The sequence below is a fragment of the Ambystoma mexicanum genome, chromosome 1q (genome assembly GCF_040938575.1).
Source record: "Ambystoma mexicanum isolate Mex_15411 chromosome 1q, UKY_AmexF1_1, whole genome shotgun sequence".
NCBI lineage: Eukaryota > Metazoa > Chordata > Amphibia > Caudata > Ambystomatidae > Ambystoma > Ambystoma mexicanum.
The window spans coordinates 1,528,578,517-1,528,605,805 of NC_090922.1; the positions used below are offsets into that span (position 1 = coordinate 1,528,578,517).

General features: G+C 46.4%; 1 protein-coding gene across 3 annotated transcripts in view; it reads left to right on the top strand.

The window, feature by feature from the left end:
- The first annotated feature begins 12,455 nt into the window (after positions 1-12,455).
- C1QH1orf210 (chromosome 1q C1orf210 homolog) overlaps positions 12,456-27,289 on the top strand; it is a 220,541-nt gene continuing 205,707 nt past the window's right edge. For 2 of the 3 annotated variants that reach the window (XM_069642444.1, XM_069642446.1), the window contains exon 1: positions 12,456-12,599. The gene's annotated coding sequence lies outside the window, so the exon portion shown is untranslated. The remainder of the gene's footprint in view (positions 12,600-27,289) is intronic. The other variant, XM_069642445.1, reaches the window with a different exon arrangement.

The window sequence follows — 27,289 nt, forward strand, 5'->3', positions numbered from 1 at the left end:
GGTATTAAGGGGTGCCTCCTAGGCGGAGGCGGTATTGGCAGGTCCCGTGATTGCGCTATGTGGGGGTTGGAGGGCTTTTAGCGCCATGGCGGTATGGCCATTACCGGCCATGGACCCGCTAGTTCCTCCATGCCGTTAATCACCCCGCTTTTACCGCGCTTCTCGTAATGAGGCCCAAGGTGTCTTAAAATAAAGACTAGAATGATAACGAGCGACATTATTAGCTCTAAGGTCCCTTTGCGGGTCCTGCCCTTAACGCCTGGTAAAACCAGGCGTTAAGGGTGGACCCGCCAAGGGAACTCGTAGTAGGGTGGTAAGAGATTACCGGCACCGGTGCCCTTACCGGTGCCGGTAATCCCTTACCACCCACCTTGTAATGAGGCCCACAGTTCCTTCAAGAGTGTAACGATTTTTCCCAAGATAGGTGCAATCAGGTGTGCCGAGAGTAGCGAATAGATGAAAGCATGGCCACACCAGACAAATGCAGAAAACAGAAGTCAAATTGGAGGTGGGTAAACATTTTTGTATTCATGGGATGCCAAAGGGGGTTGACCTGGCGAGTGTATAAAAATCTTTTAGAATAGGCAAACAATGTAGTTTTATGATACAAATAAAGGCATGTAGTAAGAATTGGTGCCATAGTATAGAAAAACAGGGGTAGAGTAGATTAAGTATAGTGGCATAAGGAGGAGATGTTGTGCAGGGAAACGCTTCTGTTTGTCTTTACAGGATGAAAGCAAAGCACAGAAGAAAAAGACCATGGTCCAACGCAATTGGGAGAAAAATGGTGAAGCGAAGGCATGAAGCATGTACAGCTGAGCAGGAAGCATGTACAGCTGAGCAGGGAGCATTTACAGCTGAGCAGGAAGCATGTACAGCTGAGCGGGAAGCATGTACAGCTGAGCAGGAAGCATTTACAGCTGAGCAGGAAGCATTTACAACTGAGCAGGAAGCATGTACAGCTGAGCAGGGAGCATTTACAGCTGAGCAGGAAGCATGTACAGCTGAGCAGGAAGCATGTACAGCTGAGTAGGAAGCATGTACAGCTGAGCAGGAAACATGTACAGCTGAGCAGGAAGCATTTACAGCATAGCGGCAATCACATGCAGCAAAGCAGAAGGAAGAAAAGAGTTTGGGTTAGGAAGTAACGTGACCTCCTTGCCAGTACCCAGATGACTTTTGTCTCTATTTGGATTCTCTACAGAGAGCAGGGATCCCTGCAGATGGCGTCCTCGTCTGCTACAAATGTGCCTAGAAGACTGAGAAGACAACAATATATATCTTTTTTGAATTTATTTTTTATCATGTATCATTTCAAATGTCTCTTTATAAAGGGACAGTAATTGTATATATATAAAAAGAAAGCCCAGATAACATAAGGGCAGAGAGAATCAGATAGGCAACAGCATTTATTGTCTAAATATATTAGACAGACTGAATGTTTATTGTAAACAAATCAGGTTGCTGCAGGCTGGCCATATACAGTAAGATAAAAGACAATGTATACACAAAAGGGCGAGAATTAGTAGCTTTGATACGCAAAGAACGACAATGTCGGATATAGTTTGTCTAGGAGAAAGGGATGTCCAGAACATGTTTAAATGTAGATTGTTTAGAAGGCAGGTACATTTTGAAAGAACACACAAAAAAGGGATTTAAGGGGATGGGTTGACAGGAAATGAACTGATAATAGAGACATATGTATTTATCAATATTACAGGTGGACAATGGGGAACCTATGTGGCTCAGAGAATTGGCAGAATATTCACGAGAGGAGAGAGAAGTTATTGAGGAACACAATTACATGCCCAATTTCAAATCACATGCGTTCACATTTGTTTTCTGCAAAAGACTCCCCATCCTTGTGTTCCTTTGCTAAAATGCCCCCTCTTTTGGACTTATTTGGACAATGAATATGAGTGCTCTATGGAAAAAGAGAAACTCAAAAGCGAAAGAACTGGCCTGTTAAAGTAAAGGGCCTAAGGACTTGCTGCAAGGCAGCTTAAAAATCGACAGGACACAGACGGTCTGTGGATGCCAAACCGAGATGAGTCGGGTGTAAGACATACAAGGAGAAGATGTATTGATGAGAAGAAAAATACATCTTGAACACTAATAATATGCCTGGGCAAGAGAATGGGAGCAAGGAAAAGAAAATGTTGTGAGGTGGGAGTATTAGAAAGGATGTGGAATATGAGCCATATGGGATATGAGGATATGGACAAAATGTATGAAAATAATGGGCTAATGGGTTACTTCAAAGCTTGAACCAAACCCTTGAGTCTCACAGTGGTTGTTAAATTATCTGAGGCATATAGTTAGTTTAACGTAATACTGGGGAATGGAGGTAGGGCTTAAATAATAGAAAATAAAAGTAGGTTTAGGGACACATACATGTTCATACTAGGAGTGTATAATGTGTTAGCACTGACGTTGTAGAAATGTGTTAGGTTATCTCTTAGATTAAAGTAAATTGTTTATAGAAAAAGGTGATTAGGTCAGAAATGTGTAGGTACATTGAAAATTAACGAGGGTGGACATGGGTGTAGTCGTAAGTATTTAGTAGATGACTAAATACTATACAGAGGGGGAGTGTAAAGGAATGACTATCCCCTCCCCCTCAACCTGAATGTAGTGGAGATAGACCCACTCCCCCTCAACACGAACGCAGATAACTTGGTGGGGTGATCAATGACTTTGAATGTTGTAGAAATCAGAATTGTAGTGCCTTATAGAGAAGCGCTTTAAAGGATGATCCATGTTTATGAGGTCAGAATGTCTTGAATGATGGAAGGCTTGTTAAGTAGTACATGCTAATTATATTTTACTAAAAAACAAGACTTGAATCAGATCAGGTATCAAAATATGACCGTAAATATGGTTATCCACCATTTTGTGAAAGGTTATGCATTGTCAGGCGATTCCTAAAATGTTGGATTGCTGTGAGTGATGATGACACCAGTGGAGATCTTTTTTATAAAGAGTGCATGCAGGGGACAAAGGTGGGGGGAATGAGTGGGTAGAACCGGTCTAGACTAGGTTTGAGAGGCAGATATGCCAGCGAATCACAAGTAGAAAGAGGAACAACACATTGATCATGCCATATAAGTCAAGGAATCACAGATAGAAAGGGGTTTTACTTGTGACCAGACCATTAACTCACCTCTCTAGATGTGTATATAAGGATGGGTGAGCCTAGTAATTTTAGCAGAGTCCAAGAGATGTTTCTGATGATGTATCCTGTGTTTTGCCTGATGGAAGAAATAAACTGCTGACTTTGAAACTCCTGCCTCAGCCTGCAGCTTGCTCCAGAGAGTTTTCCTGACCCCAGAGATGCCAAGTCCCAGAGAGGGTGGGCGTGGTTGGACCCTCCTGAACATTTGGCAAGCTGCAGCAAGGAGGCTTAGGATGGCATCTCTTCAAGTCCAAAGCTCCTGGAGATACAGGTAAGCCATGCTATGAGGCCTGGAAGAAGGGGAGTGAGAGAATGAGACAGGAGGACCGATTGGGGGGCAAACTGCAGCTGCGCGCCCACCGGTAGAAGAGAAGGGTCTTGCAGGCCTGATAGCATGACAGAGGGCTTTGGTGCCAGGGGAGTGAAGTGGACTATTTTATTTTTGGCATTGGGGGTGGTTGTACCCTCCTGAACACATTCGTACCTCACGAAGACGCAGAACATGGATCATTGGCCCACATAGTAGTGGCAGTGCATTGCCTGGGGGTTCACATGAAAAAAGAAGCTGGTATCCAGGGAGGTGATTGGTTCGATGTTGCTTTTGACTGGGCACCATCCTGGCTAAGAGCCCTTGTGAAGATGCTGGTTCCTGTCATCGTGTTCATCCTGGTTCTTTTCTGCACGTGCCAAATAGGACTCTGATGTTGTGCCAAAGGGGTGCCTAGTAGCGCAATGATGATGGTTTCAATTGGCGTTTCAAAAGTACCTCAAAATACAAAAGAGATAGAAATACAAAATGACCACCCTATCCCCTGCATGGTCCCCATACCCTATGGAGATGAGGTAGATAGACTGTAGCACACGATTATTGCCCCCCCGCCCCGGATCTTGAAAATTATAAAGAACTGTGGGGTAGATTTAGCAAGGGATGGGGGATGTATCTACATAACATGCACTCCCGAAAGAATATGCGTGAGCAGGAGAAAGCATGTCCTGGCTCCCTGCAGACTCTTCTAACCAATTGATTTTAGTACTAAATGTCCCTTATAGGTGGTACATTGGTTTTTAACTAGTATTGCTGGAAAAGATTTAATATAGACTTCATTGGGGGATTTAAAAGTACTCAAATGCTCTGAGAAACTGTTAACTTTTTTCCTTCCCATAACCTTTTCTGTTTTACCAACCTCAGAATGTACCAAGTGCAAAAGTGATATACAAATGCCAATACAGTCCTAGTTAGTGAAGTCACCTCAGGGTGGAGGAAGTGTGTATGAAGCATGTCTAATGAGTATCTACTTTCTTGTCTTCATTCTGAGAACCTATTTTGAAGTGTATTTTTATTGTTGCACATTGCCCTTTAATAGCATGTGTATTTAAAACTGACCGTTAAATAAATAAATAATTATTGTACTAGAAAACCTTGAGTGTAGGTGTTATTTGGATCCTTTTATGTCTGGAATTCAATGCTACAGCTCACATTTACCCCTCTTGAGATAAGTCTGGCTGCTCAGTCACTCTACCAACTTTTAGAGTATAGGCAGTGGAGGAAGGTAGGGAGAATGATATGTTGGTCACGTCGAGGTGAAAGGATGAGGGCTCGTGCTATAGTCAGGCAGTACTGGGGCTGAGTGAGATCTGTTTCATAGTATAGGCAGTGCAGGAAGTTAGGGAGAATGATATGTTGGTCACGTCGAGGTGAAAGGATGAGGGCTCGTGCTATAGTCAGGCAGTACTGGGGCTGAGTGAGATCTGTTTCATAGTATAGGCAGTGGAGGAAATTAGGGAGAATGATATGTTGGTCATGTCGAGGTGAAAGGATGAGGGCTCGTGACAATGTTATGACAATGTGTTTCCTTATAACTTTCTGCTTGTACAGTTTTACAGCAGAGCGTTCTCAAGCAGCACGGTTTTTGCTGGCATCTTTATTTTGGTGCTATTAAAACTTGTTATCTTTGCAAGAAATCTCTTGGCCTTTTTTCCTTATCGGGTAGTTTTTTTACTGGCGTGAGCGTTCAGGGGCGTGCCTTCCGCGGCTACCATCTGTTCTCTGGTTTACTGTTGGATGTGAGAACATATCATGTACTGTCTCATTACAAGCAATGTTTTCTGGGCCAATTTTGGAGGGGTCAAAGTTTGCTCATGCCATTGAATTTATTTCAGACAAATGAATTAATGAGCACAAGAAGTGGGCTGTAACGAAGGTTGAGAAGTTGTAGGTGCTTTCAGAGGGAATGCGTGGTGGAAACTATCTACCATGTGGTGCTGGAATGCTTGCGCCTAACATCACAACGTGAATTGTGCTTTGCGCACTTGATTAAGAATTGCAACATACTGGATGTGGGTATTGTGTGGCAACTTATATATATAGGAAAAGCGAATAAATGGAGGTTAGCTGCCTTGCAGTTTTTAAACAAAATATTCCCTTCAGAGTTTGGGAATAATATTACAAATGAGTGGGACTGTTTTTAATCAATGGTTGCAAATGAAATGTAAGGAGGGACTACACCAGGATCGAATTGGGAGTTGGCAATTAAATATTGTTTTGTGTTTTATGCTCCTTTTTCTTTTTCTTTTCTTTACTTTTCTTTTTGTTTGTCCTCTCTCTTTTTAACAGATTTTAATTGTATTTTAGGTATTTATGTTTTATTAATGAAGTATGTGAATGAAATTGTAATTGAAAAATGTAAATTGTAATGTAATGTAATAAAATGTAAGTGAAAGGTTGTTAATGCACCGTAACACTAAATAAATAAAACGATAACAATGGGATAAAAGAGCAACAAAGGTGCAGTTCTCCTTTCCTCAGACACCAGTTTGTGGAAATCTGTAACCCGTAATGCCATTAACAGAAGAGACCAACTGTAGTACTCAGAGTTTTTCTTCCTGGCAGGAGAGTGAACCTGGAAAGGGACCACTTGTATTTAGTCTTGGCAGGCGAATAGACCAGGAAGGAAACAGTTGATTTTAAGATATGTGGTTGTGGTAAAAATGTGATGAGCAAGAGAGGAGGGGAGGCCGGGAGGCGCCTCAAAGAGAGCTGAGTGTCGTCTGCATAACAATGAAACTTAGAGGAGAAGGTGGATATTAGGTGGGCCTAAGGGACCAGATAGATCTTGAAGAGCCAGGTTGAGAAGATAGAGCTCGGAGGGACACCACAAGTGGAGAGAGAGGTTGTTGAGAGAAAAGAGCCAATTTGGACCTGGGAAGGTCAGTCCCAGAGAAAGGATGTCAACTAGGCCAGAGCCTGATCCGTGATGCCAAGGTTCTCGCTGAGTTGATTAATCAGGTTGGCATGACTAACCATATCAAAAGCAGCGGAAAGGTCAAAGAGGATGAGGGAAGAGGAAGAGCTGGAATCAAGGTTAGGGAGCAGATCTTCACGGGTGTTCAAGAGTGCATTTGGCATTCCTTTGGTTGCTCTGAAGCCAGACTAATGGTCACAGAGACAACCAACAGATTCAGTGCGGAGGGTTAGCTGGGAGATGGCCAGCCTCTCCAAGAGTTAGCCCAGTAAAGAAGTGATAGAGTTCGGGCGACAGTTAGCCAGGCAGGAGGGATCGGAAGAAGGCTTTTCTAAGGAAAGGGTGCACAAGAGAGTGCTTGAGGAGAGAGTGGGAGGATCCAGTGGCAAAAGGGTGATTGCAGAAATTGGCCAAGGCTGGAGTGAGGGTGACAATGTGGTCCTTGATGGTTCTGGAGGAGCAGGGACCCACCTGCTTGGATGAAACTTTCATAGGTCAACCTTGTCTACAAACATCACCAGGTGTTATAGGCGAGAGTGAGGAGAGAATGAGGGGAGGGGGGATTGAGGCCAAGTGGGACTGAGCGAGGTAGAGGGAGAAAGAGGAGGAGCTGTGGAAAGTGAGGACAGGATGTCATGGGTTTTAGCAGTATAATGTGAAGCCAGAGCCATGCAGAGTGCCTGGGAGCATATAGGAGGCAGAGTCTACAGGAGGATTGGCCAGCTCCTTGCAGATTTTGAAAAGCTCTGCCGTGTTGTTAGTGGCCACAGAGGTGCAGGCTTGAATATGGACCCAGTTCTTAGAGAAGATGGAGAGTTTGTATTGCCTTTGGAGCAGGCGGCAGACAAGTTTCAGAGGATGTGCCGAAGCCCTCTAATTTCGCTCAGCTACTCTGCACTTGCGTTTCAGAGTTGCCAGGTTGGAGTCAAACCAAGAGATGCATTTGGAGGGAGGCTTCAGATGGATCCTCATAACAGGGGAAAGGATGTCCAGAGTGTTGGATATAGAGAGATGAAGGTTAGAAAGGGCTGAGTCTGAGTGGGAGTCAGCTGAAGAGGTTGGAGTGGGAGAGAAAGTGGAGGTAAAAGCAGCCACTGACACTCGGTTCATATGTCAAGTTACTACAAAGGAAGGTGGCAGTCCCAGGACAGGGGGCTTTGCCAGGGGCACAGGAAGTTTCAAGCGAGAAGAAAGAAGAACGTGATCAGTCCAAGAGAGTGCAGTAGTGAGGGGGATGCAGAGGGGGTGGGGAGGGGGATGGAGAGGGGGATGTCTGAAGAGATGAGAACATTCAAAGTGTGTCCGGCTGAGTGTGTTGGACCAGAGGGTAGAATGGAGAGGGAGAGAGAGTCACATATGTTGCGGAAAAGCCCTGAGGAGGGTGCAGGGGAGTCCACATGGATGTTGAAATCCATGAGGAGGAGAAGCTTAGAGTAGAGGTAAGGAGAGAAGAGGTGAGGTCCGCCCATTCAGAGAGGAAGAGGGTGACCTTTCCTTGGTACTGTTATATTGTTGCCTGTCTCTTCTGCTGCCTCTGTGCTGTTGCTTGGTCCTGCCATTTTGTGGCCTGTCTCTTCTGCTGCCTGTCTGCTGTTGTTTGGCCCTCCTGTGCTATTGCTGGCTCACAGTTGCCTGTCTCGTCTGCTGCCTCTATGCTGTTGTTTATTGCTGCTGTGTTGTTGCCTTCTGTTCTGCTTCCTATCTGCACTGTTGCTTTGTCCTGCTGCCTTGTAGCCTGTTTCAGCTGTTGCCTGTCTCTTATGCTGTCCCTTTGCTGTTGTTTGGTCCTTCTTACCTGTTGACTGTCTCGTCTGCTGCCTCTGTGCTGTTGCTTGATCCTTCTGTGCTGCTGTCTGTCTCTTCTGCTGCCCATCTCTGTTGTTGCTTGACCCAGCTTTGCTGTTGCCTGCCTCTTCTGCTGCCTGTCTGTGCTGTCAATTGGTCCAGCTGTGCTGTAGTCTGTCTCTACTGTGAACCATCTCTGCTGTTGCCTGTCTCTTCTGCTGCTCGTCTGTGCTGTTGCTTGGACTTTCTGTGCTGCTGCCTCGCTACAGTTTCCTGTCTCTTCTGTTGCGTGTATGTGCTGTTGCTCAGTCCAGCTGTGCTGTAGTATGTCTGTTATGCTGCCTGTCTCTTCTGGTACCTGGCTGTGCTGTTGCTTGGATCTACATTGCTTCTACCTGTCTCTACTGTTGCCTTTCTCTTCTTCTTCCTATTATGCTGATGTCTGTCTCTGTTGGTATGTGTTCCTGCTGCTACCTGTCTCTTCTGTTACCCGTCTCTTCTTCTGCCTATTATGCTGTTGTCTGTCTCTGTGGGTATGTGTTCCTGCTGCTGCCTGCCTCTACTGTTGCCTGTCTCTTCTTCTGCCTATTATGCTATTGTCTGTCTTTGTGGATATGTGTCTCTACTGCCGCCTGTCTCTGCGTCTGCCTGTCTCTTCTGTTGCCTGTCTGTGTGTGGTACTGAGGAGCTCGTGCCTGTCTCTGTGGATATGTATCGGGGATATGTGTCATTGCTGTTGCCTGTCTCATCTGCTGCTTGTCTGTGCTGTTGCTCGGTCCAGCTGTGCTGTAGTATGTCTCTTCTGCTGCCTGTCTCTTCTGGTACCTGTCTGTGCTGTTGCTTGGATCTACATTGCTTCTACCTGTCTCTACTGTTGCCTTTCTCTTCTTCTTCCTATTATGCTGATGTCTGTCTCTGTTGGTATGTGTTCCTGCTGCTACCTGTCTCTACTGTTACCCGTCTCTTCTTCTGCCTATTATGCTGTTGTCTGTCTCTGTGGGTATGTGTTCCTGCTGCTGCCTGCCTCTACTGTTGCCTGTCTCTTATTCTGCCTATTATGCTGTTGTCTGTCTTTGTGGATATGTGTCTCTACTGCCGCCTGTCTCTGCGTCTGCCTGTCTCTTCTGTTGCCTGTCTGTGTGTGGTACTGAGGAGCTCGTGCCTGTCTCTGTGGATATGTATCGGGGATATGTGTCATTGCTGTTGCCTGTCTCATCTGCTGCTTGTCTGTGCTGTTGCTCGGTCCAGCTGTGCTGTAGTATGTCTCTTCTGCTGCCTGTCTCTTCTGGTACCTGTCTGTGCTGTTGCATGGATCTACATTGCTTCTACCTGTCTCTACTGTTGCCTTTCTCTTCTTCTTCCTATTATGCTGATGTCTGTCTCTGTTGGTATGTGTCCCTGCTGGTGCCTGTTTCTTCTGCTGCCTGTCTCAGCATGGTACTGAGGAGCTCGTGGCTGTCTCGGAGATGTGTGCCCCTGCTGGTGCCTGTCTCTTCAGCTGCCTGTCTCTGCTGGTGCCTGTCTCTTCTGCTGCCTGTCTCGGCACGCTGAGGAGCTTGTGCCTGTCTCTGCTGCTGCCTGTCTCGGCATGCTAGTGAGGAGCTCGTGCCTGTGTCTGTGGATATGTCTCCGGGATGTGTGTCCCTGCCTGTGCCTGTCTCTTCAGCTGCCTGTCTGTGCACGCTGAGGAGCTTGTGTCTGTCTCTGTGGTTATGTCCCTGCTGCTGTCTGTCTCTGCTGCTGCCTGTCTCTGCTGCTGCCTGTCTCTTCTGCTGCCTGTCTCGGCATGCTGAGGAGCTCGTGCCTGTCTCTGCTGCTGCCTGTCTCTGCTGCTGCCTGTCTCTGCTGCTCTCTGTCTCGGCATGCTAGTGAGGAGCTCGTGCCTGTGTCTGTGGATATGTCTCCGGGATGTGTGTCCCTGCTGGTGCCTGTCTCTTCTGCTGCCTGTCTCTTCTGCTGCCTGTCTCAGCATGGTACTGAGGAGCTCGTGGCTGTCTCGGGGATGTGTGCCCCTGCTGGTGCCTGTCTCTTCAGCTGCCTGTCTGTGCTGCTGCATGTCTCTTCAGCTGCCTGTCTGTGCACGCTGAGGAGCTTGTGTCTGTCTCTGTGGTTATGTCCCTGCTGGTGCCTGTCTCTGCTGCTGCCTGTCTCTTCTGCTGCCTGTCTCGGCATGCTGAGGAGCTCGTGCCTGTCTCTGCTGCTGCCTGTCTCTGCTGCTGCCTGTCTCTTCTGCTGCCTGTCTCGGCACGCTGAGGAGCTTGTGCCTGTCTCTGCTGCTGCCTGTCTCGGCATGCTAGTGAGGAGCTCGTGCCTGCGTCTGTGGATATGTCTCCGGGATGTGTGTCCCTGCCTGTGCCTGTCTCTTCAGCTGCCTGTCTGTGCACGCTGAGGAGCTTGTGTCTGTCTCTGTGGTTATGTCCCTGCTGCTGTCTGTCTCTGCTGCTGCCTGTCTCTGCTGCTGCCTGTCTCTTCTGCTGCCTGTCTCGGCATGCTGAGGAGCTCGTGCCTGTCTCTGCTGCTGCCTGTCTCTGCTGCTGCCTGTCTCTGCTGCTCTCTGTCTCGGCATGCTAGTGAGGAGCTCGTGCCTGTGTCTGTGGATATGTCTCCGGGATGTGTGTCCCTGCTGGTGCCTGTCTCTTCTGCTGCCTGTCTCTTCTGCTGCCTGTCTCAGCATGGTACTGAGGAGCTCGTGGCTGTCTCGGGGATGTGTGCCCCTGCTGGTGCCTGTCTCTTCAGCTGCCTGTCTGTGCTGCTGCATGTCTCTTCAGCTGCCTGTCTGTGCACGCTGAGGAGCTTGTGTCTGTCTCTGTGGTTATGTCCCTGCTGGTGCCTGTCTCTGCTGCTGCCTGTCTCTTCTGCTGCCTGTCTCGGCATGCTGAGGAGCTCGTGCCTGTCTCTGCTGCTGCCTGTCTCTGCTGCTGCCTGTCTCGGCATGCTAGTGAGGAGCTCGTGTCTGTGTCTGTGGATATGTCTCGGGGATGTGTGTCCCTGCTGGTCCCTGTCTCTGCTGCTGCATGTCTCTTCTGCTGCCTGTCTCGACATGCTGAGGAGCTTGTGCCTGTCTCTGTGGATAGGTCTCATGGATGTGTGCCCCTTCTGGTACCTGTCTCTGCTGCTGCCCGTCTCTTCTGCTGCCTGCCTGTACATGGTACTGAGGAGCTCGTGTCTGTCTTTGTGGATATGTCTCAGGGATATGTGTCCCTGCTGGTGCCTGTCTCTGCTGCTGCCTGTCTCTGCTGGCGCCTGTCTCTGCCGCTGCCCGTCTCTGCTGCTGCCCGTCTCTGCGGCCTGAGTCTTCTGCTGCCTGTCTCAGCTGCTGCCTGTCTGTGCATGGTACTGAGGGGCTCCTGTCTCTGTGGATATGTCTCGGGGATGTGTGTCCCTGCTGGTGCCTGTCTCTGCTGCTGCCTGTCTTTCCTGCTGCCTGTATCAGCATGGTAGTGAGGAGCTCGTGCCTTTGTCTGTGGATGTGTCTCGGGATGTGTGCCCCTGCTGCTGCCTATCTCTTCTGCTGCCTGCCTGTACATGGTACTGAGGAGCTCGTGTCTGTCTTTGTGGATATGTCTCAGGGATGTGTGTCCCTGCTGCTGCCTGTCTCTGCTGCTGCCTGTCTCTGCTGCTGCCTGTCTCTGCTGCTGCCCGTCTCTGCTGCCTGTGTCTTCTGCTGCCTGTCTCAGCTGCTGCCTGTCTGTGCATTGTACTGAGGAGCTCCTGTCTCTGTGGATATGTCTCGGGGATGTGTGTCCCTGCTGGTGCCTGTCTCTGCTGCTGCCTGTCTTTTCTGCTGCCTGTATCGGCATGGTAGTGAGGAGCTCGTGCCTTTGTCTGTGGATGTGTCTGTGGATGTGTGCCCCTGCTGCTGCCTATCTCTTCTGCTGCCTGCCTGTACATGGTACTGAGGAGCTCGTGTCTGTCTTTGTGGATATGTCTCAGGGATGTGTGTCCCTGCTGCTGCCTGTCTCTGCTGCTGCCTGTCTCTGCTGCTGCCCGTCTCTGCTGCCTGTGTCTTCTGCTGCCTGTCTCAGCTGCTGCCTGTCTGTGCATTGTACTGAGGAGCTCCTGTCTCTGTGGATATGTCTCGGGGATGTGTGTCCCTGCTGGTGCCTGTCTCTTCTGCTGCCTGTCTCGGCATGGTAGGGAGGAGCTCGTGCCTGTGTCTGTGGATATGTCTCGGGGATGTGTGTCCCTGCTGGTGCCTGTCTCTACTGCTGATGTATTTTCCTGGCACTCTCATGCCTTTGGAAGTTACTCAATAACCAGCACTGCAGGCCCTGCCTCCCACCTTTGCACCTCACACAGGCCCCACCCCCAGCTCTCAGGAGAGGAAGTGAGAGAGAGTGCAGGGGAGAGCGCAGGGAAGGAGCCGGACACCTCAGTGAACTTCGGGGGGAGCACAGGTGAGAACTCCATGAGCCCTCAGCACTGCACCCCGGGCGGTGAGGGGGTTTAGAGGCAACGACAGCACCCTCAGGGGGAGAGCGGGGTCATCGTGATTATGCCTGGAGGACAGTGAGTGACATTGGAAAGCCTTAAAGGGTGTCAGGAAGTGTGTGAGGGCAGCGGCCTAAGAACACAAACTCGAGATAAGGCGCCTCAACACCATTAACTCAATACAGTGAGTGCTGCAGTGAGACTGTTCCCCAGTACAAGACTGGCATAGCATTGTCCCCAGGCACAGGACTGGCACAGCATTGTCCCCAGGCACAGGACTGGCATAGCACTTCCCCCAGATATAGGACTGGTACAGCATTGTCCCCAGGCACAGGGCTGGCATAGCGTTGTCCCCATGCACAGGACTGGCATAGCACTTCCCCCAGATATAGGACTGGTACAGCATTGTCCCCAGGCACAGGACTGGCATAGCATTGTCCCCAAGTACAGGACTGGCATAGCATTGTCCCCAGATACAGTTCCAGTATATCACTGTCTGAGTATGCACTGCTGGTATTGAATTCAAGCCCAGATATGGTGCCAGTGTATCACCACCCTAGGTCCACTCTTTTTACAGCAATCGCACCTTGGATGGTGATACACTAGCACAATATCTCAGATAGAATTCAATACCAGCTGTGCATACTCAGACAGTGATATACCTGAACTGTATCTGGGGACAATGCTATACCAACCCTGTATCTGGGGGAAATGCTGTAAAGAGAGTTGAGCTTGGGTGGTGATACACTGGCACCATATCTGGGCTTGAATTCAATACCAGCAGTGCATCCTCAGACAGTGGTATACTGGAACTGCATCTGGGGACAATGCTATACCAGTCCTGTACCTGGGGACAATACTTTAAAGAGAGTGGACCTTGGGTGGTGATACACTGGCACCATATATGGGCTAGAATTCAATACCAGCAGTGCATCCTCAGACAGTGGTATACTGGAACTGTATCTGGGGACAATGCTATACCAGTCCTGTACCTGGGGACAATGCTGTAAAGAGAGTGGACCTTGGGTGGTGATACACTGGCACCATATATGGGCTAGAATTCAATACCAGCAGTGCATCCTCAGACAGTGGTATACTGGAACTGTATCTGGGGACAATGCTATACCAGTCCTGTACCTGGGGACAATGCTGTAAAGAGAGTGGACCTTGGGTGGTGATACACTGGCACCATATATGGGCTAGAATTCAATACCAGCAGTGCATCCTCAGACAGTGGTATACTGGAACTGTATCTGTATCCCTAATATTGAGCAAAGTGGTTTTCAGATGCCTGTCCTCTCATGGAACACTAGGGGGGCACTGTGTGTTGCTTTATAATCCCGAGATTGGAAGAATGTTGAAAAATCCGTTTGTGATTGCCATGCAAGGGACATGGCTGTTACAACGCCCCACTCTGGATGGTTATGGAATTATTTCCCAATTGGCAAAATTGGGGCGGCCATATGGGGGACTGTTGACAATGGTCAAAATTTCTAGCCCTATATCCATAATGTTCTGAATATTGGCCACTCACATCAGGTTAAGGTTAGATGTCTCTTGGGACATACTGGGGTGAAATATATACTGGGGCGCAATGGTTTCAGGCTTCCGGACACCGTAATTAGAGAGAGTCATCTTGGTTAATAATCAGCTGCAACTGAATACGGATGGTCAACTAATCCTATTGGGAGATCTAAATGCTACTTGCATATCAGAACAGCCAGTTACACATGTGTTTCAGACTCTCTGGGGAAGAAGCAATATGGTAACATTTGGGTACAACACCTAAAGGGGTTAGGTTTGACAATGCTGAATGGTGGCGTGAAGGGTGACCAACCTAGTAAGTTCACATGGAGCAATGGGAGGGTCCACTCAACCATTGGCTAAATCTATGTGAGGAAATCACTGCTCGAGGGTGGTCTTCATTTGTCTATTTGTGCAAATAACTTTAATCAAAGTTATTTATAAGATATATTGTCCTTTGACTCTGCTGTCTGTGATATCCCTGGAAAAATTGTTTTTCCATGCAGTGTTAACTCTGCGGGTAATCGTATTAATTGGAACTCTAGTCTGGTTGATAGAGTAAATGCGTCCGCCTTTCAAGTTTGGCCAATACCTCTTTGGACTGGCAATTTGATTCCTTTGGAGTCCAGATTTTTTGAGGGTTTTGTGAAAGCCATTTTAAGTAACAAAACTAGGTCTAGTACTTCTGGCAAAAAATCGAATATGAACCAATTGCATACCTAGGTCTATGCCATACTCCAAATAAAGAGGACTATGCGTGCAGAGGTTAGGACTGCGAAGAGCTTGCAGTTAATAAGTGTTGAAGTGATGCATTCTTTGAGTAAGAAAATCCAACATACATATAGATCGTGGTTGAGGGGTAACCAGGCTTCACTTCGACAGTTTGATGCAGAATCAATACTCAACACCTTCAGAAACAAAGAGACTCAAGCGTTTTGGAGTTTAATAAGTGACACTCAAGGCTCTCAGGCCTATCATAGAACTGCATCTATCTCTCAGGCCTATCATAGAACTGCATCTATCTCTCAGGCCTATCATAGAACAGGCCTATCATAGAACTGCATCTATCTCTCAGGCCTATCATAGAACTGCATCTATCTCTCAGGCCTATCATAGAACTGCATCTGTCTCTCAGGCCTATCATAGAACTGCATCTATCTCTCAGGCCTATCATAGAACTGCATCTATCTCTCAGGCCTATCATAGAACTGTATCTATCTCTCAGGCCTATCATAGAACTGCATCTGTCTCTCAGGCCTATCATAGAACTGCATCTATCTCCCAGGCCTATCATAGAACTGCATCTATCTCCCAGGCCTATCATAGAACTGCATCTATCTCCCAGGCCTATCATAGAACTGCATCTATCTCCCAGGCCTATCATAGAACTGCATCTATCTCTCAAGCCTATAATAGAACTGCATCTATCTCTCAGGCCTATCATAGAACTGCATCCATCTCTCAGGCCTATCATAGAACAGGCCTATCATAGAACTGCATCTATCTCTCAGGCCTATCATAGAACTGCATCTATCTCTCAGGCCTATCATAGAACTGCATCTGTCTCTCAGGCCTATCATAGAACTGCATCTATCTCCCAGGCCTATCATAGAACTGCATCTATCTCTCAAGCCTATCATAGAACTGCATCTATCTCTCAGGCCTATCATAGAACTGCATCTATCTCTCAGGCCTATCATAGAACTGCATCTATCTCTCAGGCCTATCATAGAACTGCATCTGTCTCTCAGGCCTATCATAGAACTGCATCTATCTCCCAGGCCTATCATAGAACTGCATCTATCTCCCAGGCCTATCATAGAACTGCATCTATCTCTCAAGCCTATCATAGAACTGCATCTATCTCTCAGGCCTATCATAGAACTGCATCTATCTCTCAGGCCTATCATAGAACTGCATCTATCTCCCAGGCCTATCATAGAACTGCATCTATCTCTCAGGCCTATCATAGAACTACATCTATCTCTCAGGCCTATCATAGAACTGCATCTGTCTCTCAGGCCTATCATAGAACTGCATCTATCTCTCAAGCCTATCATAGAACTGCATCTATCTCTCAGGCCTATCATAGAACTGCATCTATCTCTCAGGCCTATCATAGAACAGGCCTATCATAGAACTGCATCTATCTCTCAGGCCTATCATAGAACTGCATCTATCTCCCAGGCCTATCATAGAACTGCATCTATCTCTCAAGCCTATCATAGAACTGCATCTATCTCTCAGGCCTATCATAGAACTGCATCTATCCCTCAGGCCTATCATAGAACAGGCCTATCATAGAACTGCATATATCTCCCAGGCCTATCATAGAACTGCATCTATCTCCCAGGCCTATCATAGAACTGCATCTGTCTCTCAGGCCTATCATAGAACTGCATCTATCTCCCAGGCCTATCATAGAACTGCATCTATCTCTCAAGCCTATCATAGAACTGCATCTATCTCTCAGGCCTATCATAGGACAGGCCTATCATAGAACTGCATATATCTCCCAGGCCTATCATAGAACTGCATCTATCTCTCAGGCCTATCATAGAACTGCATCTATCTCTCAGGCCTATCATAGAACTGCATCTATCTCTCAGGGCTATCATAGAACTGCATCTATCTCCCAGGCCTATCATAGAACTGCATCTATCTCTCAGGCCTATCATAGAACTGCATCTATCTCTCAGGCCTATCATAGACTGCATCTATCTCTCAGGCCTATCATAGAACTGCATCTATCTCTCAGGCCTATCATAGAACTGCATCTATCTCTCAGGCCTATCATAGAACAGGCCTATCATAGAACTGCATATATCTCCCAGGCCTATCATAGAACTGCATCTATCTCTCGGAACTATCATAGAACTGCATATATCTCTCAGGCTTATCATAGAACTGCATCTATCTCTCAGGCCTATCATAGAACAGGCCTATCATAGAACTGCATCTATCTCTCAGGGCTATCATAGAACTGCATCTATCTCTCAGGCCTATCATAGAACTGGATCTATCTCTCAGGCCTATCATAGAACAGGCCTATCATAGAACTGCATATATCTCTCAGGCCTATCACAGAACTGCATCTATCTCTCAGGCCTATCATAGAACTGCATCTATCTCTCAGGGCTATCATAGACTGCATCTATCTCTCAGGCCTATCATAGAACTGCATCTATCTCTCAGGCCTATCATAGAACAGGCCTATCATAGAACTGCATATATCTCTCAGGCCTATCACAGAACTGCATCTATCTCTCAGGCCTATCATAGAACTGCATCTATCTCTCAGGCCTATCATAGAACTGCATCTATCTCTCAGGGCTATCATAGAACTGCATCTATCTCTCAGGCCTATCATAGAACTGCATCTATCTCTCAAGCCTATCATAGAACTGCATCTATCTCTCAGGCCTATCATAGAACTGCATCTATCTCTCAGGCCTATCATAGAACTGCATCTATCTCCCAGGCCTATCATAGAACTGCATCTATCTCCCAGGCCTATCATAGAACTGCATCTATCTCTCAAGCCTATCATAGAACTGCATCTATCTCTCAGGCCTATCATAGAACTGCATCTATCTCTCAGGCCTATCATAGAACTGCATCTATCTCCCAGGCCTATCATAGAACTGCATCTATCTCTCAGGCCTATCATAGAACTACATCTATCTCTCAGGCCTATCATAGAACTGCATCTGTCTCTCAGGCCTATCATAGAACTGCATCTATCTCTCAAGCCTATCATAGAACTGCATCTATCTCTCAGGCCTATCATAGAACTGCATCTATCTCTCAGGCCTATCATAGAACAGGCCTATCATAGAACTGCATCTATCTCTCAGGCCTATCATAGAACTGCATCTATCTCCCAGGCCTATCATAGAACTGCATCTATCTCTCAAGCCTATCATAGAACTGCATCTATCTCTCAGGCCTATCATAGAACTGCATCTATCCCTCAGGCCTATCATAGAACAGGCCTATCATAGAACTGCATATATCTCCCAGGCCTATCATAGAACTGCATCTATCTCCCAGGCCTATCGTAGAACTGCATCTGTCTCTCAGGCCTATCATAGAACTGCATCTATCTCCCAGGCCTATCATAGAACTGCATCTATCTCTCAAGCCTATCATAGAACTGCATCTATCTCTCAGGCCTATCATAGAACTGCATCTATCTCTCAGGCCTATCATAGAACAGGCCTATCATAGAACTGCATATATCTCCCAGGCCTATCATAGAACTGCATCTATCTCTCAGGCCTATCATAGAACTGCATCTATCTCTCAGGCCTATCATAGAACTGCATCTATCTCTCAGGGCTATCATAGAACTGCATCTATCTCCCAGGCCTATCATAGAACTGCATCTATCTCTCAGGCCTATCATAGAACTGCATCTATCTCTCAGGCATATCATAGACTGCATCTATCTCTCAGGCCTATCATAGAACTGCATCTATCTCTCAGGCCTATCATAGAACAGGCCTATCATAGAACTGCATATATCTCCCAGGCCTATCATAGAACTGCATCTATCTCTCAGGACTATCATAGAACTGCATATATCTCTCAGGCTTATCATAGAACTGCATCTATCTCTCAGGCCTATCATAGAACAGGCCTATCATAGAACTGCATCTATCTCTCAGGGCTATCATAGAACTGCATCTATCTCTCAGGCCTATCATAGAACTGGATCTATCTCTCAGGCCTATCATAGAACAGGCCTATCATAGAACTGCATATATCTCTCAGGCCTATCACAGAACTGCATCTATCTCTCAGGCCTATCATAGAACTGCATCTATCTCTCAGGGCTATCATAGACTGCATCTATCTCTCAGGCCTATCATAGAACTGCATCTATCTCTCAGGCCTATCATAGAACAGGCCTATCATAGAACTGCATATATCTCTCAGGCCTATCACAGAACTGCATCTATCTCTCAGGCCTATCATAGAACTGCATCTATCTCTCAGGGCTATCATAGACTGCATCTATCTCTCAGGCCTATCATAGAACTGCATCTATCTCTCAGGACTATCATAGAACTGCATCTATCTCTCAGGCCTATCATAGAACTGCATCTATCTCTCAGGCCTATCATAGAACTGCATCTATCTCTCAGGCCTATCATAGAACTGCATCTATCTCTCAGGGCTATCATAGACTGCATCTATCTCTCAGGCCTATCATAGAACAGGCCTATCATAGAACTGCATCTATCTCTCAGGGCTATCATAGAACTGCATCTATCTCTCAAGCCTATCATAGAACTGCATGTTATCTCTCAGGCCTATAATAGAACTGCATCTATCTCTCAGGCTTATCATAGAACTGCATATATCTCCCAGGCCTATCATAGAACTGCATCTATCTCTCAGGCCTATCATAGAACTGCATCTATCTCCCAGGCCTATCGTAGAACTGCATCTATCTCTCAGGACTATCATAGAACTGCATCTATCTCTCAGGCCTATCATAGAACTGCATCTATCCCTCAGGCTTGTCATAGAACTGCATCTATCTCTCAGGCCTATCATAGAACTGCATCTATCTCTCAGGACTATCATAGAACTGCATCTATCTCTCAGGCCTATCATAGAACTGCATCTACCTCTCAGGACTATCATAGAACTGCATCTATCCCTCAGGCTTGTCATAGAACTGCATCTATCTCTCAGGCCTATCATAGAACTGCATCTATCTCTCAGGCCTATCATAGAACAGGCCTATCATAGAACTGCATCTATCTCTCAGGCCTATCATAGAACAGGCCTATCATAGAACTGCATCTATCCCTCAGGCTTGTCATAGAACTGCATCTATCTCTCAGGCCTACCATAGAACTGCATCTATCTCCCAGGCCTATCATAGAACTGCATCTATCTCTCAGGCCTATCATAGAACTTCATCTATCTCTCAGGCCTATCATAGACTGCATCTATCTCTCAGGCCTATCATAGAACTGCATCTATCTCCCAGGACTATCATAGAACTGCATCTATCTCTCAGGCCTATCACAGAACTGCATCTATCTCTCAGGCCTATCATAGAACTGCATCTATCTCCCAGGCCTATCATAGAACTGCATCTATCTCTCAGGCCTATCATAGAACTGCATCTATCTCTCAGGCCTATCATAGAACTGCATCTATCTCTCAGGCCTATCATAGAACTGCATCTATCTCCCAGGACTATCATAGAACTGCATCTATCTCTCAGGCCTATCACAGAACTGCATCTATCTCTCAGGCCTATCATAGAACTGCATCTATCTCTCAGGGCTATCATAGACTGCATCAATCTCTCAGGCCTATCATAGAACTGCATCTATCTCTCAGGGCTATCATAGAACTGCATCTATCTCTCAGGCCTATCATAGAACTGCATCTATCTCTCAGGCTTATCATAGAACTGCATCTATCTCTCAGGGCTATCATAGACTGCATCTATCTCTCAGGCCTATCATAGAACTGCATCTATCTCTCAGGCCTATCATAGAACTGCATCTATCTCTCAGGCCTATCATAGAACTGCATCTATCTCTCAGGCCTATCATAGAACAGGCCTATCATAGAACTGCATCTATCTCTCAGGGCTATCATAGAACTGCATCTATCTCTCAGGACTATCATAGAACTGCATCTATCTCTCAGGCCTATCATAGAACTGCATCTATCTCTCAGGACTATCATAGAACTGCGTCTATCTCTCAGGCCTATCATAGAACAGGCCTATCATAGAACTGCATCTATCTCCCAGGCCTATCATAGAACTGCATCTATCTCTCAGGCCTATCATAGAACTGCATCTATCTCTCAGGGCTATCATAGAACTGCATCTATCTCTCAGGGCTATCATAGAACTGCATCTATCTCTCAGGGCTATCATAGAACTGCATCTATCTCTCATGACTATCATAGAACTGCATCTATCTCTCAGGCCTATCATAGAACTGCATCTTTCTCTCAGGCCTATCATAGAACTGCATCTATCTCTCAGGCCTATCGTAGAACTGCATCTTTCTCTCAGGCCTATCATAGAACTGCATCTTTCTTTCAGGCCTATCATATCACTGCATCTATTGCTCAGGCCTATCATATCACTGCATCTATTGCTCAGGCCTATCATAGAACTGCATCTATCTCTCATGCCTATCATAGAACAGGCCTATCATAGAACTGCATCTATCTCTCAGGGCTATCATAGAACTGCATCTATCTCTCAGGCCTATCATAGAACTGCATCTATCTCTCAGGACTATCATAGAACTGCATCTATCCCTCAGGCTTGTCATAGAACTGCATCTATCTCTCAGGCCTATCATAGAACTGCATCTATCTCTCAGGCCTATCATAGAACAGGCCTATCATAGAACTGCATCTATCTCTCAGGCCTATCATAGAACAGGCCTATCATAGAACTGCATCTATCCCTCAGGCTTGTCATAGAACTGCATCTATCTCTCAGGCCTACCATAGAACTGCATCTATCTCCCAGGCCTATCATAGAACTACATCTTTCTCTCAGGCCTATCATAGAACAGGCCTATCATAGAACTGCATCTATCTCTCAGGCCTATCATAGAACTTCATCTATCTCTCAGGCCTATCATATAACTGGATCTATCTCCCAGGCCTATCATAGAACTGCATCTATCTCTCAGGCCTATCATAGAACTGCATCTATCTCTCAGGCCTATCATAGAACTACATCTATCTCCCAGGACTATCATAGAACTGCATCTATCTCTCAGGCCTATCATAGAACTGCATCTATCTCCCAGGACTATCATAGAACTGCATCTATCTCTCAGGCCTATCATAGAACTGGATCTATCTCTTAGAGCTACCATAGAACTGCATCTATCTCTCAGGCCTATCATAGAACTGCATCTATCTCCCAGGACTATCATAGAACTGCATCTATCTCTCAGGCCTATCATAGAACTGGATCTATCTCTTAGAGCTACCATAGAACTGCATCTATCTCTCAGGCCTATCATAGAACTGCATCTATCTCCCAGGACTATCATAGAACTGCATCTATCTCTCGGGCCTATCATAGAACTGGATCTATCTCTTAGAGCTACCATAGAACTGCATCTATCTCTCAGGCCTATCATAGAACTGCATCTATCTCTCAGGCCTATCATAGAACTGCATCTATCTCTCAGGCCTATCATAGAACTGCATCTATCTCCCAGGCCTATCATAGAACTGCATCTATCTCTCAGGCCTATCATAGAACTGCATCTATCTCTCAGGCCTATCATAGAACTGCATCTATCTCTCAGGCCTATCATAGAACTGCATCTATCTCTCAGGCCTATCATAGAACTGCATCTGTCTCTCAGGCCTATCATAGAACTGCATCTATCTCCCAGGCCTATCATAGAACTGCATCTATCTCTCAGGCCTATCATAGAACTGCATCTATCTCCCAGGCCTATCATAGAACTGCATCTATCTCTCAGGCCTATCATAGAACTACATCTATCTCCCAGGACTATCATAGAACTGCATCTATCTCTCAGGCCTATCATAGAACTGGATCTATCTCTTAGAGCTACCATAGAACTGCATCTATCTCCCAGGCCTATCATAGAACTGCATCTATCTCTGAGCATCAATAGGTGGCACATTTTGAAAAAGTATTTGCTTGCCCTAGTGCAGAGATGAGTGGTCCTGTACTGACACATTGCATTGGGCAAGAGGATTGGTCTTTTTATTTTGATACTGACTCATCTGTAAAATGATCAAAGATATCAGTTCATCGAGGGCGCCTGGGCCGAATAATCTTTCCAATATTCCTTTCAAAGGGGATCCGGTGACTTGGGCGGCCATCTTAACTACTCTCTTCAATGATACTGTAGGAACCCTGACACTAGCAGCAAAATGGTCAACCGCACATGTGGTTTCTATTTACAAAAAAGGCTCTCGCTCAGATCCAGTAAACTACCGCCCAATCGCCATTCTCAATGCAGATAGCTAAGTAGTTTCTGTGATATTGCTACAACACCTGAAGTCCTGGCAAAAGTCGGATGGCGCGATTCCACAGTGACAAACAGGTTTCCGCAAAAAATCACAACACAGTATTGAACGGCTTGATTTTGATGGCAATCCTGAGCCAAGTCTGGAATTATAGGTACGATTCTGCGTTTTTGGCAACTATCGATTTGTCTGCCGCCTTTGATGCAGTAGACCTTAAGTTGGTTTTGGTAAAGTTGTAGGGGTGGGAAATTTCTGGTGGGCTCCTCCGACTAATAGCCCTGCACTCAAAATGGAATTTTAGGATTCAATTGGACCGTGATGGCTCTATCTCCAGGAGTATGGAAACTGTAAGAGGGGTTAGGCGGGGCTGCGTTCTTGCACCCTGCCTGCTCAACCTCTATTTGTGCAATATTGGTGATCATCTTATGAAGGCCCCATTGGCTACACCTAAAGTGCATCATTTGAAGATCACCTGGCTTGCATACGCAGACGATTTCTTGATTTTTGACATTACACCAACGGGCCTTCAACGTCTGATCAACGCTTTTTCAGCTTTTGCTTTAGCTCACAGCCTGAAAATGAATTCCATTAAAACAGAGGTTGTGGCTTGTGCAAAGAAAAAAAAAAGCTTAGGAAGACGTTTAGATGGTGTGTCAGATCCGTGGCATTAGAAAGCTAGAAAGCGTGTAAAATATTTAAGGCATTTGGGATTCCCCGTTTTCACTAGAGAGTCCAAGTTGTTGGTAAAGTAGTGACAGTGTTCTCGTGCAATTGCCATGGGTAATCAGATACTCTAAGTTGACTCTCAGTATGGTACGTTTTCTATTCTTCCGTACATTAAGTATTATGAGGGGAAGATCGTCACGAAGATCTTGTTTGGAATTGAAATTTTACCAATTCGGGTTCTCGGCTTATTCTCAGCTATTGAGGGGAAATTATGGAAGAGAAGATTAAAGGTTCCAAATAGCGTTCCACAAGTTGTAGTGTGTCATGACTTGGGTCTTTTTTCCCTTAGTAGCAGAGCACAGTGGAAGTTCTAAGCACTTCTAAAATTATTATAGATCAAATAATATAAATCATTATTATAAAATCATGAGCTCAACAACTGACTCCTATCTTCATAGAGATTTGAAGTGTATAATTGAGGAGGGAGGGGATACATCTCTATATTCTCTCTCAAACCTTTGTCTCGGAATTGTTTTCTCGGTCTGAATTTGTCCTCGAAGGACTTAATTGAAAATCCTGACAGAGTCAAAAAGACCCTGTTTAATCTGGACTGGGCACTAACGCTCGATTTTTTCCATTTCTAGGACTTAATGTACCACCTAAGATCTGATTTTAAGGCTGCTAAGATAATTACACCATTTTTTATTATTTACCCACACCCTTGGTTGAGGTGACTCTTCGTTCGATTTAGATAAACAAGGGAGATCCTAACCCCTTAAAACTGTAAATCTCCCCTGACCCTGACATGTCACTTCTGTAACTCTCCATCACGGGCTTCCGAGCAATTAGTGGTTAAAAGGGAGGTGTATTTCAAGAGCTTCCCCTCGCTGTCTGCCATTGGTTGCTTGAACTCTTTGTGGCACCTCTGCTTAGCTGGGCATACGACTTCTGTTGTTTTAGCGGTTGTTGGTTTTTTTAAAATCTTTGAACTTTCAATGAGTTTTTAAAAATATATATATAGTGTTATGATGTTATGAATTTGACTAACTGATGTACTTGATGCATTTCATTAGAATTATAACTCGTGCTGAACTATTGATTGTAAATGTATCTTTATTATCTATGAACTGTTGTTTGAAAATGTGTAATACTTTAATTCTGTTTTAGTTTTCATTGTCAAAGGTTAGTTTATAACCATAAGACAATAAAATAAAAAAGTTCCAGTATATCACTGTCTGAGGATGCACTGCTGGTATGAATTCTAGCCCAGATATGGTGCCAGTGTATCACCAGCCAAGCTCCACTCTCTTTACAGCATTGTCCCCAGGCACAGGACTGGTATAGCATTGTCCCCAGATACAGTTCCAGTATATCACTGTCTGAGGATGCACTGATGGTATTGAATTCTAGCCCATATATCGTTCCCGTATGTCACCACCCAAGGCCCACTCTCTTTACAGCATTGTCCCCAGGTACAGGACTGGTATAGCATTGTCCCCAGATACAGTTCCAGTATACCACTGTCTGAGGATGCACTGATGGTATTGAATTCTAGCCCAGATATGGTGCCAGTGTATCACCGCCCAAGGTCCACTCTCTTTACAGCATTGTCCCCAGGTACAGGACTGGTATAGCATTGTCCCCAGGTACAGGACTGCCATAGCATTGTCCCCAGGTACAGGACTGGTATAGCATTGTCCCCATATACAGCTCCAGTATATCCCTGTCTGAGGTTGCACTGATGGTATGGAATTCTAGTCCAGATAAGGTGCCAGTGTATCACCACCCAAGGTCCACTCTCTTTACGGCATTGTCCCCAGATACAGGACTGGTATAGCATTGTCCCCAGGTACAGGACTGGTATAGCATTGTCCCCATATACAGCTCCAGTATATCCCTGTCTGAGGTTGCACTGATGGTATGGAATTCTAGTCCAGATAAGGTGCCAGTGTATCACCACCCAAGCTCCACTCTCTTTACAGCATTGTCCCCAGGTACAGGACTGGTATAGCATTGTCCCCAGGTACAGGACTGGTATAGCATTGTCCCCATATACAGCTCCAGTATACCACTGTCTGAGGATGCACTGCTGGTATTGAATTCTAGCCCAGATATGGTGCCAGTGTATCACCACCCAAGCTCCACTCTCTTTACAGCATTGTCCCCAGGTACAGGACTGCCATAGCATTGTCCCCAGGTACAGGACTGGTATAGCATTGTCCCCAGGTACAGGACTGGTATAGCATTGTCCCCAGATACAGTTCCAGTATATCACTGTCTGAGGATGCACTGCTGGTATTGAATTCTAGCCCAGATATGGTGCCAGTGTATCACCACCCAAGGTCCACTCTCTTTACAGCATTGTCCCCAGGTACAGGACTGGTATAGCATTGTCCCCATATACAGCTCCAGTATATCACTGTCTGAGGTTGCACTGCTGGTATTGAATTCTATCCCAGCTATTTATTTAATTTATTTGGATATTTATAATGCGGCTAACGTGTTTTTGAGGCGCAACAAGACAAGAGGGTGGGGAAAAGGGAGGACAAAACAAAAATTATCCTACTAGGCCTTGTGCCATTCGGATCATGCAGGTGTAGTAATGAGAAGTGCAGGGGAAAGGGCAGGGGCGGAAGTGCCGGTCGGAGCGCAAGGGCCTGTGAGAAAGAGAGTGGCAGAGGAGGCCAGCTGGGCAGAGCTCAGGGAAAGCAGAGAGTGCAGGGGAAGGAAGGTCCACGAGCTAAGTGGGAGGTTAGGGGCTGGAAGGGCTACAAGGGTGCAGGCCCAGCCAGGCTAGTGCAGGGTGAGGGGCCCCGGAGAGCAAGTGCAGTTTGAGGGGAGGGTCAGGGGAGATCAAGTGCAGGGGTAGACTGGACTAGGGGGAACTAGGCAGCCAGTCAAGGGCAGACAGGCACAGTAGCAGGGGAGTGATAGGGGGAAGGTGAGAGGGAAGGAGGAAGACAAAAGGAAGGTCTTGAGAAGCTTCCAGAAATTAAGGAGTTCCAGCTCAGATCTGGGAGGGGCACGGAGGCAATTCCAGTGGGAGGGGCCTGGAGAGTAGAGAGTTCTATCCCCCCACTCTCTGCTTGGAAAAGCGTCTACTCTGCAGAGAGTTAGAGCTAGAAGACCGACGAACTTTAGCAAGGAGGAATTTAGGGAGAGAGATTTAGATGTTGCAGGGTCCCAGGCCCCAGAAAGCCTTGTGGATGATGCAGGGGGTCTTGAACCTGATGCTTGCAGCAACCGAGAGCCAGTGGAGAGATTTTAGGGTTGGAGAGATGCAGTCCCTGGGCTTGAGGCCAAGGATTAGTCTTGCAGTCCTGTTCCGGATTAGTTGAAGGGGGCGAAAGGAGGCGTTAGGTAGGATGAGGAAGAGTCTGTTGCCGTAGTCCCCAGCATGGAGAGAACCAGAGCTCTGTAGAGGTTGAGTTTCTGGAGGAAGGTGAGG